Genomic DNA, 18,595 nt, shown 5'->3' with positions numbered 1-18,595 from the left:
CATTATCTCTTAGTTCTGTGTGGCTTGATCTAAAGGTAAATGGAAAGATACGTTTTCTTCAGTGACTTGCTTTTGTTCATTCACGTTATTTCTGGGAGATTTATCCATGCTCATGCATGTAACTAAGATTTCCTCGTCTCACCACTATACGATATTCCTTTGTGTGCCTGAATTTCATGTTATCTTATTGGCTGGCCCTTGGGTTGTTCCCATTTTCTGCTGTTGAAAGTACTGCTGCTCTAATCATCTCTGTGCACACTTCCTGGGGCATTGGTTTCTTCAGGTCAAGGCTTCCCAATCATGACAACCATAGAAAATGGCACTATTTGTATGGCCCACTGGGAAACAAATAAAGCCACTTGTAATGGCCCCAGGACTAGAACCCTTCTCCAAGGGTGGAAGCATCAAGTTCTTGGTGTGCCTGAAGCCTGTGTGTGACCCAAGGTTTGAGAAGCTGTGCTCTGCGAGTGGAACTCCTGGTCCGTCGGGCATATGAATTTTCAGCTCCACTAAGGGATTCTAAATTATTGTCCAAAGTCTTTTTGCAAATCTCAGTGATTTAATTACACTTGACCCAGTTATTTACATTATGAAGTCCCTTGTAAGGTGGGATGCATCAGAAGCATAAGCCGTTTTTTGTAACTTCAAGGCATTTGCAGTTACAGTCTTGGGGATGATTATTCTGGCCATAGGAAGTCATTAGGGAATGGTACTTATTTGTGTGAAATGTAATTCTTTAGATGATGGCTAATGCACATTTAGTTCAGACACATTTTAGATGAAATTGTTATGAAATAGAGGAACTGAAAATAGTATGGTGTGCTGGGAAAAACATAAGCTTTAGTTTCAGACAAAGCTGAGATCATGTCCTTTCTCTACCTGTTCTAAACTATGGAATGTTAGCAGATTTCTAGACCTTTGTAGATCTGTTTCAGTATCTGTCAAATAGCAATGACATTATCTATCCTACAACATTTAAAATGAGAATCTGAAGAGGAGATGTATATCCAGTGTCTGCCACCCCTAAGCTTAAGTTCAAATGCCTCCCATCTCTTACCCATTGGTTTTCTGGATTTGTGAGTGTGTGTTACATTTCTACTGGGCTGCACTGGCTCTGCTCAACTGGGCGTCCTACTGCAGGTTGGGTTCTCCAGGAGGCAGACACTGTGATGGAGCTAGAAGCACAAAAGGTTTTTTGGGGGAGTAACAACTGTGAAAGGAAAAAAGGAAGGAAGCAGGATCGGGCAAGGGATGGAGACGATGGCACAGTCCTGTCAAAGGCCCTACCAGCCCAATATGAGCCTTCAAGCTCCATTTTTCTATTTGAGAAATTCAGCAGAAATGGCTATGACCTTGACCCACAGCCTGGCCCAGTCATTGGATGTAGGTTTTCCTGAGAAGAACATGCCCTAGGCTACCAGCACCTCACTCAGGCTGCGGAGCTCCCCAAGAATGTTTTGAACTTGGTTGAAAAGCTGAGGCAGACCCTGAAGGAGTTACTGGCCGGAAGCTGTCAGCTAACCACAGTCCTTGCAGCTGGACAGAGACTTGGGTCCTGCCTGACACCTCATGTCTGCCCCGAGAATTGTAGAACTTGTAGAATCTACCAGTCTTCTAAAGTATCTGGCTTGCTACCTGAGACCAAATTAGATAATGAAGAAAATTGGATTAATTACCTAATCATTAATTGTACATCACCCATAATCCTCTTAGCATTCTCTTTGGCTCTAGGCATCGGTAGTTCTCAACTATGACTTCACATTACATTCACTTTGACAGCTTTTAGAAAATAGTGATACCCATGCTCTACCTGGACCAATTAAATATGGTCTCTGCAGATGAAGGCAGGATGTAGGCATTTATAATGTTTTACAACACCTAAGTGATTTAAATGTGCAGCCTGTTAGAAAGTCCGCAGTATCTGCTGAAGTTTATGATATATTAGGGGCTACGTTTTAATATATGGGAAGAAGAGCCTTTGGAATGGAGGTGGGGCCTCTGGCATGGCACCCCCTCCTCCTTACCAGCATTGTGACAATTGCTCAAGCACAGTAAAGTGCGTCCCGTGGTCCATGCACTGGGCAAGCACGTTCCTTAGAGTAACTCAAGCAGCTTAAGGACGTCGACAGTCAATTCTCCCGAGACTCGTCCATTCCTGACTTTACTGTTGGCATCTTGGATGATGTGGATTCAAATTAACACACCCTGATTATTGGTCAAAGATTGACCATAGACCACTTGTGTTAGATTCACCTAGAATTCTTGTTCATGATGTTGGTCCCCAAGCCTCATGGCAAACTTCCTGAATCCAAGTCTCAGGGCTTAAACCTGCGATTTCCATTTCAGCAATCTCCCTGAGTAACTTTTACAGTCATTAAGTTTGAGAACCAGTCTGCCAAACTTATAGATCTCCTGTAGTTACTGAACCAAAGTTCATATGCCCGATGCTTCTGAAGGGCAAAACTCCAAACATCAGAGTATGGAGTAAGGAAAAGTTTATTGATCTAGAAGGCGCCAACCAAAAAGATGGGAGACCTACTGGTGCCTAGAATCCATCCTGCTCGCTGGACTAGGTTAAGGGATTTAATGGGCTGGAGGAACAGGTATGTGGAAGTGCTGGTGGGGCAAGCTTTAAGAGGAGGACCTTGGAACTTGGCCATTTATAGTAAAGGGGCTTCAACACCTAATCTTCGTGGACAATAGACTAAAAGGGTTCCGGTGTTCAAGTGCCGGTTACATCCAGGTCCTTTGGTTCCATGGGCATAGGGGAGGGCGAGACTTTGGTTCCAGGCGCAGCAGCTGGAGACCAAAGTTCTCTCCTCTGCTCACGCTCTGGCTGCATGACCTGTGGTCCTGCTCTGCTGTCCCTGATGAACAACTCAACACCTTGTCAAACAGGATGGGACCATTTTGAGCTGGCTCTGAAGTTACACTGTCACGTCTGCCTTTTGAAATTTCCACCTCCACCCCCACCGCACTTCAGCTTCTCACTTCTGAGGGCGCTTTCAGTGGAATGGGCAGTAAGAGGGGTGCAGACAAATTTAGGGGCAGGTGTGTACTCTGGATACCTCAAGTTGTCAAAATAAGTGATAGAGCTTTTATTTATATATATTTATTTTTCAAATGGCAACTTGTTTTCATTAAGAGCTTAAAACCAAATTTTTCCCCCCTTCTTCCACCTCCCCCCGCCCCTGCCCCCACTCCGGTTCAAGCCGTTGTTTCTCAGTCTAGTTGTGTAGGACACAGCTCCCTGGCCCATGCTGGTATTAGGAGACTTGGGAACCTGCCCTGGGAGTGTCAGAACCCCCTGCGTCCCCCACCCCCGACCCAAGAGGAGAGCTGTGGGAGCTGGCTCTTGGGAGACAGAGAGATGGGTGCCCGGTGGAGGAGGTATTGACGTATCTTCCTGGTAGAAGGCACAGGCTATGCAAAACACGTAGCTATAGAAAGACGTGGGGTATACTTTAAAGGGTAAGACATTTTAAGTTAGCTGGAATTATGGGTGTAGAGACAGGTGATGAAGTATAGGCTGGGTCAGACTGAAATTTTCATCCTAACAAATTCAGGATTTCGTGCATGGGCAGATTGGGGTCGAAGGGGAGACACAGCTCAGTTTTGGATATGCAGAGGCCCAGTTGCATGTGTAGGTCTCACAGTTACCTGGAAATCCTTTTTTGAAGCTAAAGAGAGACGTTTGGGTTAATAATAGAGACCAGATCACTTTGAAGCCGTTAGAATGAATAAGATGATACCAGAAGAAATCGTGAAAACTCTAGCTACCAACTTGGAATGTCAGTCACTGGTTCTTCATTAGTATAATGTAGCTATTAAGAAAAATGACACAATAATTTTCTTATTCCATCGCGTACACGGTTCCCTTTTTTATTTTAAATTAATGCAGTGTAAAAGTGATCTGCATAGATTTTTCTCAACTCTCCCAACTCACACTAATGGGACCAGGCACAGTATAAATTTCACCCCTGGGGGTAAGAGGGTAATTTAGACTCTGTATTCCTGTCAGACTGTCAGAGAAGGGCTGCCAACTTTGCCAGTCGGGTGGCTGTTTTGTAATTGAAATACAATAAATCTACCGCCAGTAATTTCCCTTCAGAACCTTGAATTATCTCCTTAGCAGAATGGCTTTCAGTCTGGCTGGAGTTACATTCAAGCCACAGGGTTAGATGCGAGCTTAGAAAGGAGGCCCAGAGGATTCAATTGAGTGCATTTTTGTTTTAAATACAATTTTGTTTTCATTCACGGGAAATGTAGTGGCAAATTTCTTTTAAGCTATAAGTTTATGATGCCTAATACTTAAAGGAGTGTTCTGTTTCCTTTTGTTTTCCAGCAAGGCAGTGGAGACTGCGGTAACACAGCTGCCGTCTCCTGTCCTGCTTTATGTGTGCGAGGACTGACAGGCAGGGAGCTCGCTCATTTTGGACAAACCTTGAGTAGGGCTCAGAATCCATAAGCTAAAAGTAGCAGGAAAACAATAACAGCAAGTTTTGACATAACGCCCCTGTGTGCCAGGCCCCACCAAGCCCTCTGCATGAATGAGCTCCCTGTGGGGCCCAGGACCTGGGAGCTGGGCCCCACGGTGAAGTGACACAGAGACGTGACACACACTGGACCATGTGCTCTGCTTGAGCACCTACTGTGTGCCAGGCACTGTTCTAGACTACAGTGAGACCTCAGTGCACGAGGCAGGCGGTGTCCCCCAGTGCCTGACTCCTTGGAGCTTATATGCCGAGGGTGAGGATGCAGGACTATGATTAAAATGATACTTTGGGATAAAAGAATATTGCGTATAACTTACAACTAGGATGTTTAAACTGGCTGAGATATTCTTGGGGAAGGAAATAAGCCATTAGTTGAATCTGATAAACCAAGTTAATTAAAATCTTTTCAGGCATACACTAGCCAAGAAGACCTATTTTCTTCTTTTAATTCCCTTTCACTATAGAAATGTAATGCTGAGCTCCCCGTGCCAAGACCAGTTTAATTCATTTGCTCAATTACAAGTTAAAAGAAAGAACTTTCGTAACATATTGGTTGTCTGATACTTTGGGATAACGGCTTGCTGAATTGATGAACTTTATAGAGTGGTCTGTTGCTATGGCAACATGCTGCCCAGTGAGTGGAAGAGGATATTTCATCGTTATTGCACTGATAATGCTTGGAAAGGTAACAGATGCAAATACAAAAGTTTGCCTCTTACCCTGCAGGAACTCTGAGTGAATGAGACAGGCACTAAAAATGCTTCTTGGGGAATCAAATGAAGCCACAAATGATACCTATCCAGGCCCTCTACCATCTGAAATAGTTTAGCTCTCTTGGTTAGCAGTCTCAGTGTCCACAATGAATCTTCTGTCTTGCCAAAGATAACTGTTGTTAGTGGGGTTTTTAAGTTTTGTATGCAGGTATCATTTCTGCAACAGTATTCAGTGCATGGAAAGGAGAAACATTCCCTTCAACTATGACAAAAATAAGAGAAGAAATAAAGTTTAAAAAATTTTATATGCTAAATGTTTTAAAACCCTATCTTCTTTTTTTTTTCCTTTTCTTGCTTTTTTTTGTTGTTGTTGAAGCTTCAGGGAAATATGCATTTGTTCTATCCTCTGGAAGTGCTTTCAATTTCTGTAATTAAGAATAATTAATTTATCTGGATCTTTTTTTCTCTCAAGGTTTTTAGAGTTTATCTGGATTTAAGCTGGAATACATATAGGGATGGTAATTTTCACTTTAGATACTGTTTAAGGATTAATTATTTCATTGTTTGAAAAAGAAGGAAGTGTAGCAGGCTGCCTGGTTACATATTAGTATGAAAAACCTAAAATTACCATTTTAAATTATTTTTAATCATACTCATGGTAAACGTCTCTTAGAACTAACTACATTTCTGTTTTCTTTTTCTTTCTTTAATTTCTTACTTTCTGACAATATAATTATTTTCATGTGCCTGAAAGTTTGCAGTCTCTGAAAATTCTACAGTAGAAATCGTAAAAATGATACTCACTATAATTAATCAGAGACCTTTTCCTCCAATGCTGGAAAGTTCATTCTCAAGCACCTGTTTAGTTCTTTCTAATCCCCCAGCAAAGGACACCAGAGGCATTAGAGGACAGTTGTCAGCATGAGCATCATCTGTCTGAGTTCATTTATAATGTTTTTTAAATGAATTAAGTTTGCACAATGTTACATGCCTTGTATGATTACTCTTGCCATTTTGAGAACCAGGATCAGGTATCTATGGATAAAGAAGTAAATTAAAATATTTAAAATGATTAGTGTGTGGACCCTGAGAAAGAAGACGCCTACTAAGAAGGGCACCTGGTGCCTAACTGGACTCAAATCTAAAATAACAGAGCCTAGCAGCCATTTCTGCACAGGGGTGTCTCATACAGACCGCATTTCAGGGAGAAGCATGTGCACAAAGCTGTCTGCCTCCTCCAGGGAACTCCCTGCCTGCATTGTGTTCCTGTAATCTGAGCCACCCTTAGAAATGAGTTCCTGAAATAGTATTTCAACCAATAAGATAGAGGCTTTCTCCATCCAATCCAAGATGTGCAGCTAATATCCCCATCAGCCTCTTCACCAACCAATCAGAGTGGCTCCATTCTGACCAACCAGGGTAGTGCCTTTTGGACCAATCAAACTGTGAGGATTTGGACTTTCCATTTGCATGAGGATGGGCCAATCAGGACAAGGGGCGGGGACTTCTAGCTATATAAGTTAGTTCCTCTCTGGCTCCAGGAGCGTGCTTTCTCTGTTGACTGGAAACTATCTTCCTGGCTGGAGCTGAAATACTGAAGCTGAAACACCAAAGATGTCTTGGGGGGGCAGAGTGAAGCCAAGTGGACCAGGGCAGATGGAACAGGCCAGAGCAGAAGACAGTTGTCTAGCCAGAGAGGGGCCTGGCCCCAGGGCCACCTCACAGCCATGCTGCTTTATAATTGAGCTGTAACACTATTGAACTATTCCACAGCCACGCTTTTCTCACCGCCGTGTTAAATCACAATTGAGCTGTTTGCACTGAATAAAGTTTCCTTTTACACTGCACCCCTAATTGGGGATTCCTGTTGGTGTTGAATTCATACCAACAACCATTGGTTGACAGGTATTTTAATTATAGTAGTCTAATTGTGAGTCTGCAAAACATAAATAATTGAATCAACATATAATTTAAGATACCGTTGCTTTAGAAGTTACTATAATATCTTACGGTAAAAATACAAAATGAATTATTTTCTAATATCGACATGACCTTTGTCTTAACAAATTATCTGTGTAACAAAATATATTTCCTCTCTGGATTTAAAGCAACTCCATGTACATACAGATAATTGTTATAATTGTGTTTATTTCAATTGACCATCTCTAGAACGATTGCTAAATGGGATCTTTTTTTCAGTTAAACTTTCGTTAGCAAGCATAAGATTGAAAATTAGAAATATATCAGCTATTTTCCTCAGAAGTCAAAACAAAGTCAGTTTCCAACCACTAATGACTGATTTTTTCCTAGTATAGCTTGCTTACCTAAGGCAAAGGGTGATATCAGAGTATTTTTTTCATCTTGAATGGTTTTGCTTAACAAACTTTGCCTCAACATGAACAAGGTCTTTACATTTTCCTACTAAAATGGAAAATAAAGCTAATTTTTGTAAGTTTATTTTATTGTTTGTTTACTGAATTCATGGAACTGATACCCCAAATCAGGATAGAGAAGTCAAATCTTCCTGGTCTTTGTTCCATTTATGCTTTGGCTATGAGTATAGTCAATTTTCTGGTAAGATAATTGCCTGTCTCTAAATCATCGCTTAAACTTTAGTTTGAATAACAACTACTTTTAGTACACTGTTTTATTAGTCCAGTGACCTTTTAGGAGTTTGTAATCCATACCATTAGCGAGCACTTTTAGACGATTGCATGTTACCCCTCTCATACTTTCAAAGCAAAAACCCTTTGAAAATTCTGAAATCAGCGCTTGGGAAATTAAGAAAGTCTAAATTGTAGTGAATTACAGTATCCTTGGAAACATCTATTGAGTATTTTCACCTTTAATTTCCTTGTTTGTAAAGTGCAGTCTTGACATTGATGTACTCCAGGTGCTTTCTAACTCAAATATCCTGTGACATTTTGAAATTTTAGTTCAGAACAATGATGTGGGGAGATGGTTTGCATTTGAGAGTTGGCCTAGAAGCCTGCCAGTGTTATTCTTGCAGAGGACGTGACTCTGTTACTCCTGTGGGAGAGTTCTAATACCTCTGACATTGGTGCCCATCTGACCGCACAGCACGAGTGACCATGATGCTGTCCTCCACTGGTCAGCCGCTCTCCATTTGCAGCTGCTCGTTAAATGTACCTCATGTCAGCGCCGTCTTTGTCCTCCTTCATCATTCTTTGAATCGTGTTCTATGGAAATACTGTGTGCATTTCCTTGTGGTCTACATGCGGCCACCTTCTGACTGTGACAGACCTTCGTAGACATTGGCTCTTTTGCTAATTAATCCATACCACTCTGACAGGTGTCATCATTTTTTCAAAGAGGAAGAAAGAAAAGGGATCCTTCCCATGTTGCTCAGTATGACAGTGCTGATGAGAACTCAGCTGCTTCTTCTCTCATCCTGGGTCCCCGGGCAGAGGGCAACTGCCTGTAGAACCCAGGACTTCCTCTGGTGGGGGCACTGCTTTTGAAGTTGTCAGGTCTTTGACAGAGACCACACTTCAGAGACGGCCATACCAAATGAAGTGACTCATATTCTCCCCACTTATATTTCTTGTCGAATTCAATAAATTCACTGTATTGATTACGTCTGGGAAATAAATATGGTCCACATTTCTCTATTTGGAGGTGTGTTATGCCTCTGCTTATCTTTCTTTAATTAGTTTAGTTTAGTTTTGAAGCAAATATCTCTGTGTTTTTTTTTTTCTCCTGTAATTTACATTGGCATTGACACCTGTCTGATCCAGGCTATAGATTCCTAAAAACCCAACAGGAAATACAAGAGAAGGGAACACTTCTCAGTTTACTTTATTAAGTCATTATTACCTGCTGCCAAAGCCAGACCAAAACAGTGCAAAAGAGAAAACTACAGACTATCTTTCCTGAAGATAAATGCAAAAAATCTTAACAAATTATTAAAAAATACAATTCAGCCATATGCAAAAAGAGGTATACACTGTGATCAAGTGGGATTTATTGAATCCTACAAGGCTGGTTTAACACTTGAAAGTCAGTCAATGTAATCGACCATGTTAACAGGCCAATGAAGAAATCATACATGCGTAATCCTATCAATAGATGCATAAAAACCATTTGACAGATTTCAACAGCTATTCATGATAAAATCTCTCAGAAAACTTGGAATAGAGGATAACTGTCTCAGCTTAATTTTTAAAAAGCGTGTAAAACAAAAAACAAACAACAACAAAAAATCTCTGCAGGTAACATGATACTTAATGGTGAAAGACTGAATGCTTTCCTACTGAGACTGGGAACTAAACAAGAATGTCCACTGTCACCACAAATATTCAGCGTAATATTGGAAGTTCAATCAGAGCAATAAGGAAAGAGAATGAAATAAAAGGCATACAGAGTAGAAAGGAAGAAATACAAGGTGGTCTATTTGAAGATATGATCGTCTATGTAGAAAAGCTCAAGGAATCTACAAAAAACTAGTACTAAGTGAGTTCCGCAAGGTCACAGGATACAAGACCAACACATAAAAATCAACTGTATTTCTACATATTCTCAAGGAAACTATGGAAAACAAGTAAAAAAAAAATGCCACTTACAATTGCTCAAAAAATAAAATACCTAGGTGCAAATATAATAGGACGTATGTGCTGAAACCTATAAGATGCTAATCAAAGAAAAGGAAGGCCTGAATAAATGGGAAAACCCTCCATGGTCATGGATTGGAAGAGTCAACATTGTAAAGCTATCAATTTTCCTCAGATTGATATATGATTTTAATGCCATCTCTACCAAAATCCCATAATATATTTTTTAGATACAAGCAAGATTATTCTAAAATTTATATTGAAAGGCAAAGGAACTAGAATAGCTAAAGCAATTTTGAAAAAGAAAGATAAGGAATCACTTTACCTAATTTTAATACTTATTATAATTTAAAACAATCAAGACTGTGTGGAATTGGTGGAGTTTTAGACACATGTGTTGATGGAGCAGAATAAAGCACCCAGAAATAGTCCCACACAAGTATGGCCTACACAAGAGGAAATACTGGGACCTCGGTCTTGGTGAAAAGTTCTTAGACATGATACCAAAAGCACGATCCATAAAAATAAATTGATAAACTCGAATCTATCAATATGAAAAACTTTTTCTTTGTGAAAATACCTATTAAGAAAATGGAAAGATAAATTACGGCCTGGGAGAAATTATTTGCAACCTATACATCTTGCAGTTGATGCATATCTAAAATACACAAACACTCAAAGTCAACAGTCAAAAATCAAGGATCTAATTAAGAAATGGGCAAAAGATATAAGGAGACACTTCAGCAAAGAGGATATACTTATGGTAACTAAGCACGATGATACATCATCACACGCCTAGCAGAGTGGCAAAAATAAAAAATAGTGATAACATCAAATGCTGATGAGGGTGTGGAAAAACTGGAAGTCTCATACAATGGTGGCAGGGATATAAAATGGTACAGCCACTCTGGAGAACAATTTGGGAGTTTCTAACCAAATGGAACCAAATCAAACCAAACCAAGCTTATATTTACCATATGACCTAGTTATTGTACTTCTGCACATTTATCCCAAAGAAGTGAAAACTTATGTTCACATAAAACATATACGTGGTTGCTCATAGCAGTTTATTTGTAATAGCCCAAGGCTGAAAATAACAAGTAAATGCGCCTTCACTGGTGAATGCTTGAGCAAACTGTGGTATATTCATGCCAGGGAATACTACTCAGCAACGTATAGAAATGAACTATTGATACAGGCAATGGTTTGGATCGATGTCCAGAGCATTATGCTGAGTGAAGAAAGCCAATTTCAAAAGGATCCATACTATATGATTACATAACATTCTCAAAATGAAAAATTATAAATATAGAAAACAGAAGAGTGGTTACCCTCAATTAGGGATGGTGGTAGATAGGAAGGTGACGCAAAACAGGTCTTTGTGGTGATAGGATTCTGTATCTTGACTGTGCTCACGGTTACACAAAACTACATACATAATACTAATTTCATAGAACTGTATACATACATTGTGCCAATGTCAAAATACTGGTTTGGATATTGTTCTATAATTATGTAACATGTAAGCATTGGAGGGGGGCTAGATGAGGGTACTCCAAACCTCTCTATACTCTCATGCAAATTCCTGTAAATTTATAATTATTTTTAAATAAAAAGTTCTCAAAATTAAAAACAACAAGAACAAAAAACCAAAGCAGGCTTTAATCTTCAGTTTGAAAGTTTAGTTAGGATCGTTCATTTTTTTGTTTTTTTTGTTTTGTATTTCAGAAAAGGTGACACACAAGTTTCTAGTCGAAAGGGAAACTACACAGCAAACAGAAAGGAAGAATATTGTGATTTCTTTCTAATGATTGTGATTTCTTTGTGGCAATCTATAAGCTTCTGAAGTGATTTGACCATAGTTGCATTCACTCTCACAGGACACGTGTCACTTGCCTGTGGGAAAATTGCCAGCAGGTGATGCCAGGTGGCCAGGTGAGGAGTTAGGAGCCAGGTTCAGGTCCCAGGGCCGCACTCATGAGCCATAAATTAACCTTTGGGGGCTTAGGTTATTTTGCCTGCAGCAGGAGGTCTAGCATAGGGATTTTCAAACATTTGTGGAGATGTAATCCTTTGTGCAAAGGAAATTATATAACAATTTTCAATATGTGAAATGCAGCCTAATGAAGCCTGTCTTGGAGATTGTGAAGCCCTCAGCTGTTTGGTTGAGAGGTGAGTGCCAGATTTTCCCTGGCAGCACTGAGACATGTCTGTAAACCTCCAAGTTCTCGGTTTCTGCTCCCGAAAATCAGAGCCACTGGCCACAAGGCCATAGCCACTGGAAATGTCCAACTTGCTTTAACTGAGAAACTATGAGTAAAAAGTGCATCAAATTTCAGCTGTATGAAAGAAATGAATGCAGACTATCTCATTAATCATTCTATCATGGTTATATGTTTACACGCTAAGGTTTTATATATATTGGGTTAAATAAAATTTATAACTAAAATTAATTCAACCTGTTACTTTTTTTTATTTTTCTAAGTGTGGCTACTAGAAAATTTTAAATTACTTATGTGGATTGTGATAGATTTCCACTGGGACAGTGCTGGTCTAGATGTACTGTCAGCTCCCATCTCCAGATATCAGCGCTTCAAGATTTTGTGATGGTTTTAATCATTGTAGCTGTTTCCTCGGGTCCCATGTGCACTCAACTTGTTTGTGTGAAATGCATTAGACATTTGCCCTGGCAGCTTTATTTACTACAACACTGCTCTAAGAATATCATTTCATTTAAACCCAAATACATTTTTATTTCCTGTTGAAAAACACATTTTTTCCCAGTTACTCTTCCCACACTCCACTTAGTCACTCATTTGCTGTAGGACAAACACGTTTTCCTGGGGGACGGAGGCTGTGGACCAAGATGCCTGTGTCACTGCTTGTGGCCGGCGTTCTTTGGGGGAAGTTCTTCATGTGCTTTTCAAGTCACACTCCATTTTTTGATAAGTCTTGTACAAATATTTCCTCCCCAGCAGTCATGTTTTAAATGGAATGGACGACTGTTTCACGTGATGGTGTGCAAAGTCAGCCGTGTTTATTTATGACCTTTGTTTTTTCCTTTGATCATTTTCCTAATGGCTCAGATTATTGAAATGACTGTCTCTGTGATTAGAGTAATTATCTAGACATCACCAGACTTGTTCCTGCTCTTCCATAACTTCATTAGTCATCAGCAAAATCATTATTATGAATTGTTTTGAAACAGACTCATAGACGCAGAGAACAAACTGATGGTTGCCAGGAGGGAAGGAGTAGGGGATACGGGCAAACATGGTGAAGGGACTAAGAGGTACAAATTTCCAGTTATAAAATAGAAAGTCACAGGGATGTCATGTACAGCATAGGGAATATAGTCAGTGATATCATGATAGCTTTGCTCATTGACAGAAGTTGCTAGAATAGTGGTGGTGATCACTTCGTAAGGTATGTAGATGTCAAGTCACTGTGTTGTGCATTTGAAATGAATATAGTATTTTATGTCAACTATACTTTAATAAAATGTATTATTTTAGGTTATGAATTGTTTAGACCCACGGTGTGACGATTTGTGCCCAGGAGAGTCTCTATCACAGGCAAACATGCACTGAAACCCTTTACTGGTTCCAGGATTAGTCTCGTGATACTGCCCTTGTTTCTGTAGGCAATAGTCCCTTTCTCTTATTTCTAGAAATATTACTTTATTTGTGACTCTTTCCTGTCTACTTCTGTATTTTTTATGTTGCTTGGTTTAAAAAAAATAGATATTATACCTGATAAAAAACATAGATTTATTTACTTATTGAAAGATGATAAAAGTACAGGTCATTGAGTGGATATATTTTTTAAGAAAACAAGTTTTCAAGACAGTTTGGCAGTTTATTGATTTTGGGGGCAGGGCAGAATAGGGTCTATCCCAGTAAAGATTTTATATGTACCTGAAAAGAATGTGTATTTCGCAGTTGTAGGATTAAAGATTTTATAAATCCCAATTAGATCAATTTGGTTGATAGTACTTTTCAAGTGTGTCAATATTCCTATTAATATTTTATAACATATTCCTATAATGTTGTTCTATTAATTGTTGGGAGAGCACGGTGAAAATATCCAACTACAATTATGAAATTGTCTCTCTCTTTGCAGTTCTGTAAGTGCTTGTTCATGAATTTCGAAGTGCTGTCATTAGTTGCATACGTGTTTAGGAAAGTATATCTGCTTAATGAAATGACTCTCTCAACCCCTGGTAATATTTTTTCTTTGAAATGCACATTAGTATTAATTAAGCTACAGCAGCAATCTTTTCATTAGGGTTAGCTTGGTACATCTTTTTCCATCACTTTATTTTAACCTATTGTGCCCTTTATATTTAAAGTGAGGCTATGTTATTTTGTTTGGTTTGGTTTGGGTTTTGTAAGCAGCTTATATTTGGGTCTTGCTCTTTTAATCCAACCTAGTAATTGATGCCTTTTTAATCATGTTTAAACTATTATGATTATTGACCCAATTATGTTTAATCTACCATATTACATTTTGATTTCCACTTGTTACATCTGTTCTTTGTTCCCTGTTTCCTCATTGTCTACCTTATTTTGGATTCATTGAGTATTTTTTTAATGAATTTCAGAGGTATGGGCTCCGCGGTCAGAGGCGCGCATGCGATGTCTAACTTCATCCTTTACTCGCGATGTGGTCGTAGCTACAGCTCCCCTGCAGCCTCCGTGTCGTCACCTGTCCTACCTCACGCTCTGTGGTGTATGAGGCTACGTAAGCTCTGCAGCCAACGACAATGTCTGGATGCCTTAGTTTTGTCATGCATTCATGTATAAAACTGGAATAAATACTCGTCTCGCAGAACTTAAGTCATGTAAGCATAATTCTTAGAGCACCGCCTGGCTCACCTGGTCCATGACTCCTGGCTGCCACTATACACACCAACTCCTCCTTAGCTAAGGAAATGAGTGTCTGCCTTAGTTCTTTGCCACACACACAGCAATGACAACTCAAGTCCCTGCACACTCTGCCATTTCAATCCCTACAGATTGCTTTGGGGGCACCTCAAATGCATTGGTTGTTCACAATGCCCATGGAGAGGGTGTACCCTGAGCCGGGGCTCTGCTGGGCCTCAGAATGAGGACAGTGGGTAAAGATGCAATTGGTGTTTCCCCTTGGGGAACTCATGCTCTGATTTGGGAGATCATATAGTATAGTCCAGGAGAAGGTAGTCAAATAATCACACAAATAAATGTGAAACTGAACTTCAAATGCTTCATAGAGATGCTTGGGGAAATAACCAGTTTTGTAGGGGTGGGAATTGTTAGGAGGATACCCCAGGAATTGAGACAGAGAAGGCACTTGTGTAAGGGCAGTTAAGGATTGGGGATTGCTGCAGATAAAGGGAACCACACTTGGGAGGCAGGAAGAAAGTCGGTCCTCCGAGGACCTTGAAAATGGTGAGTGTGAGTGAAGCATAGGGAATGAGGGGGAAGGTGGGAGGGAGAGATGGAGGGGCCTGGCATCTGAACCCCAGAGTATGTTCAGGAACCTGGCATCTGAACCCCAGAGCAGTCTTATCCTGAGAGCAGTGGGAAGCCATTCAAGTTTTCTAGTCAAAACAGTGAGGAGTGACCTGATTTCAGTGGAGAAGAGTTACATGTTGTCACTTTCCATGTGTACTTGGATTCTGAGAGAGAACTACTTATTTCCAAGATAAGCAGGACTCAGGTCTACTAATAACTTGTCAATATCACCTGCCATTAGCTTCTTTATTATGCTTTGCAATAAGAACTAGATCATTTTCGTTTTGTTCTGTGTGTCAGTCAGAGCAGAAAGAGGTTTTTGTTTTGTTTTGTTTTGTTTTTCACCTGCTTGATCATCCTAAGATGGGTCTGCAATTTCCAAAGGTTTTTGATATCATCCTGCTACTGGAGAATGGGCCCTTCTCGGCGAGATGTCCAGATTCTTGGCATCTCAGGCAAAGAATTGAATGAGACACAAAAATAAAGTGGTGAAAGAGTAGTTTATTAGAAGAGATAGTACACTCCAAAGAGTGTGGAGTGGGCCCCGAGCGAAGGCAAAACTCAAGAGAGGTGCTGAATGGTGAGGACTTGGAGCTTTTATCCCTTTTTTCTCTAGAATGGGCTGTTCCTTTCCAGGCACGGGACCACTTGATTGACACCTGTGATTAACAAGAGGCTATTATCTCATCTTTTTAGACTGTGCATGTTCCTTCCCAGAATTCAATCTGTTGTAATGATATTAACACGTTGCGTACGGCGGGGTTTAAATCCCTCATACCCCTCTGTTCCGGCAGGTTTGTAAAAGAAACTACTTTAAAATGCACTCTTCTCTTTAAAGCGTAAATGCTTCTATGGCATTTATTATTTTTCTATGGAATTTTTTAGGATTTACTCACCTATGATGTTAGTAATCCCTCCTGGTGTGATACTGCAGAAAGCAGCTTCCTTTGTTATTAACGAAACACAAATAATTCAATAAAATGTGCAAAGTAAAAAGAGTCAACAGTAAAAACGAGAATTCTTGTTATCCGTCCTTAACGCATGGCTCAGAAAAAAACGAAGATTCTCGTGATCCCTACTCAACGTGTTAATGAACTTCCGGGCATATGTATGATATTATAATGACTGTATAATAAGACCCAAGTGAAATGAAGGTCGTTGTGGCCTTTACTGCACAGGTGTGAGTGACCAGTCTAATCTAGTTGGATAGTTTGTACCCATTTGTTCCTGATAGGGGTGGATAATTACAGTGAGAAGGGGAAGTTTTTTGGGCAGAGAGGGGAGGTCTTTTGAATGGTCGCCCAGCATTCTGTGGGTTGTGTTGGACATGCAGAGACCCGATGTCTATCTCTAACTGCCTACCTAGTTTTCGCTTTGAGGGACGTGATCCCCATAAAATGCCTATGGGAAGTTGAGGGACAGGAGGTTTGTTCTTCTGTATCTGCTTCCTGCTGGGCAGAGGCGTAGAGCTGTCCCTACTCTCATGCAGGGAGACCCTGCTCACTGCACCATTTGTCATGCAAGGCGGCTTGCGGGGTCTCTGCTCCCGCTCCCCACATAAGAACATAAGACATGGTGAGGCCAAAAAGGAAAACCCACGGAGCCACAGATAGGGGAGTCATAGCACTATAGTCTCGCTGGCGGCATCCGCCTCTCTGCAATCCGCCCTTGCTAGCTCAGCCACCATCTTCTTGCTAGCCCCCATTTGCTGCTAACGTAGCCACAGCAGATATATTGGTAGCCAATGGCTCACTGGTTACAACTGATGGCCAACTAGCCGTAGCTGATGGCCATCCAATCATAGTTTATGGCCATTTACTACCTGAGCCAGCACCTTTCTATGTGAGGCTGAGCCTGGAAACTGCACTCCTGGCTCTGTCCCCACACTTACCTATTGGGGGATTCATGGAACTCTCGCCCTATCTGATCATAGATGAGAGGAAGGGGTCTCGAGATCTGCCTGGAAGATGGTGTTGGCTTCTTTGGTTGGGCTTGGTAATCTTGTTGGGGTACCCTCTGTATCCCCAGGGCTTTTGAATGAGGAAAAAACGATTTTAATTAATAAATTTAAAAGTGTTGGCTTAAAGAGCAGAACTCAAAGCTATTAATGTGAGGGGGCTATGTGATGGAAAATCTGTCAGCTCTCTAGGGCCTGTGGCTGCCTACCCGATTATTCAGCTGTTGTTAATTGTCCAGGAGTTAGGCCCGGATGTGTAGGAGAGAACATTAGGCTTCAATGATTACAATCAACAAGCATAAATCACAAGTTTCAGGGCAATTATCTAAAGCAGGGGTGTTGTGCAGGGTGCCAGGCGGGGTCTCAGCTCCCACTCCCCACATAAGAATGCAGGACATGGTGAGGCCAAAAAGGAACCCATGGCGCCATAAGTAGGGGAGTCATACCACTATATTCTCACTGGCGGCATCCGCCTCTCTGCAATCCGCTCTTACTAGCTCAGCCACCATCTTCCCGCTAGCCCCCATATTTCTGCTAGCCTAGCCACGGCAGTTATATTAGTGGCCAATGGCTTACTGGTTACAGCTGATGGCCAACTAGCCACAGCTGATGGCTATCCAATCACAGTTGATGACCATTTACTACTTGAGCCAGCACCTTTCTATGTGAGGCCGGAGAGCCTGGAAACTGCTTTTTGGGGCTCTGTCCCCACAAGGGGGTAGGAAATTTCTATGATTCAGGTTAAAAACAATCTATTATTTATGATTAAGAAACCAATGGAGTTAAAAAACTAAAGAAAGAAAACTTAGAGTTTCCGTAGTGAGAAGCCCTTTCATTTGACCCATATCAATCCTGCAGCCCCAGACTAAACCTGTACCCAGTTCCACCCACCAAGGTTCAGGTGTGTGATTTCTGTCGTGTGTCAGAGTAAGGGAGGAAAGCAGGCCAGTCTCAAAAAGAAGACACAGGATCAAGTAGCCAAGAATAGTCACAATTGCATTACACATGGTGTGAATACTCTGAGCTGCTTATGGATGGGGAAAAAATCTGGCAGAGAGCTCTCACTGTTCCTATTTCACTTCATCAGAAAGAAAAGGAGGAGCCCAGGACTTGAATCTTTATGGCTGTAAGACTGGATGCTATTTTCTCCATAAGGAATTATTGAAGACTTCCAATAGGTATGGTGCATTGCCTCTCTTCAATTGTGAGAAAGGGAAAGCTCAAAGTCATGTGGCCGGAGGACTTTTGTAGAGTTTTAAAATCATTTTAGATCAATAATGTGTATTAATTAGCTTATTGTATTTTAGTGAATAAATATGCCTTAAATCATTACATGCTCTGATTTATAAAATGAACTATTAAG

Source organism: Rhinolophus sinicus, chromosome 3 (assembly GCF_057876585.1).
Source record: "Rhinolophus sinicus isolate RSI-liver-muscle chromosome 3, RSI-T2T, whole genome shotgun sequence".
Classification (NCBI taxonomy): domain Eukaryota; kingdom Metazoa; phylum Chordata; class Mammalia; order Chiroptera; family Rhinolophidae; genus Rhinolophus; species Rhinolophus sinicus.
The sequence above is the reverse complement of the archived record's forward strand: the minus strand, read 5'-3'. Positions refer to the sequence as shown.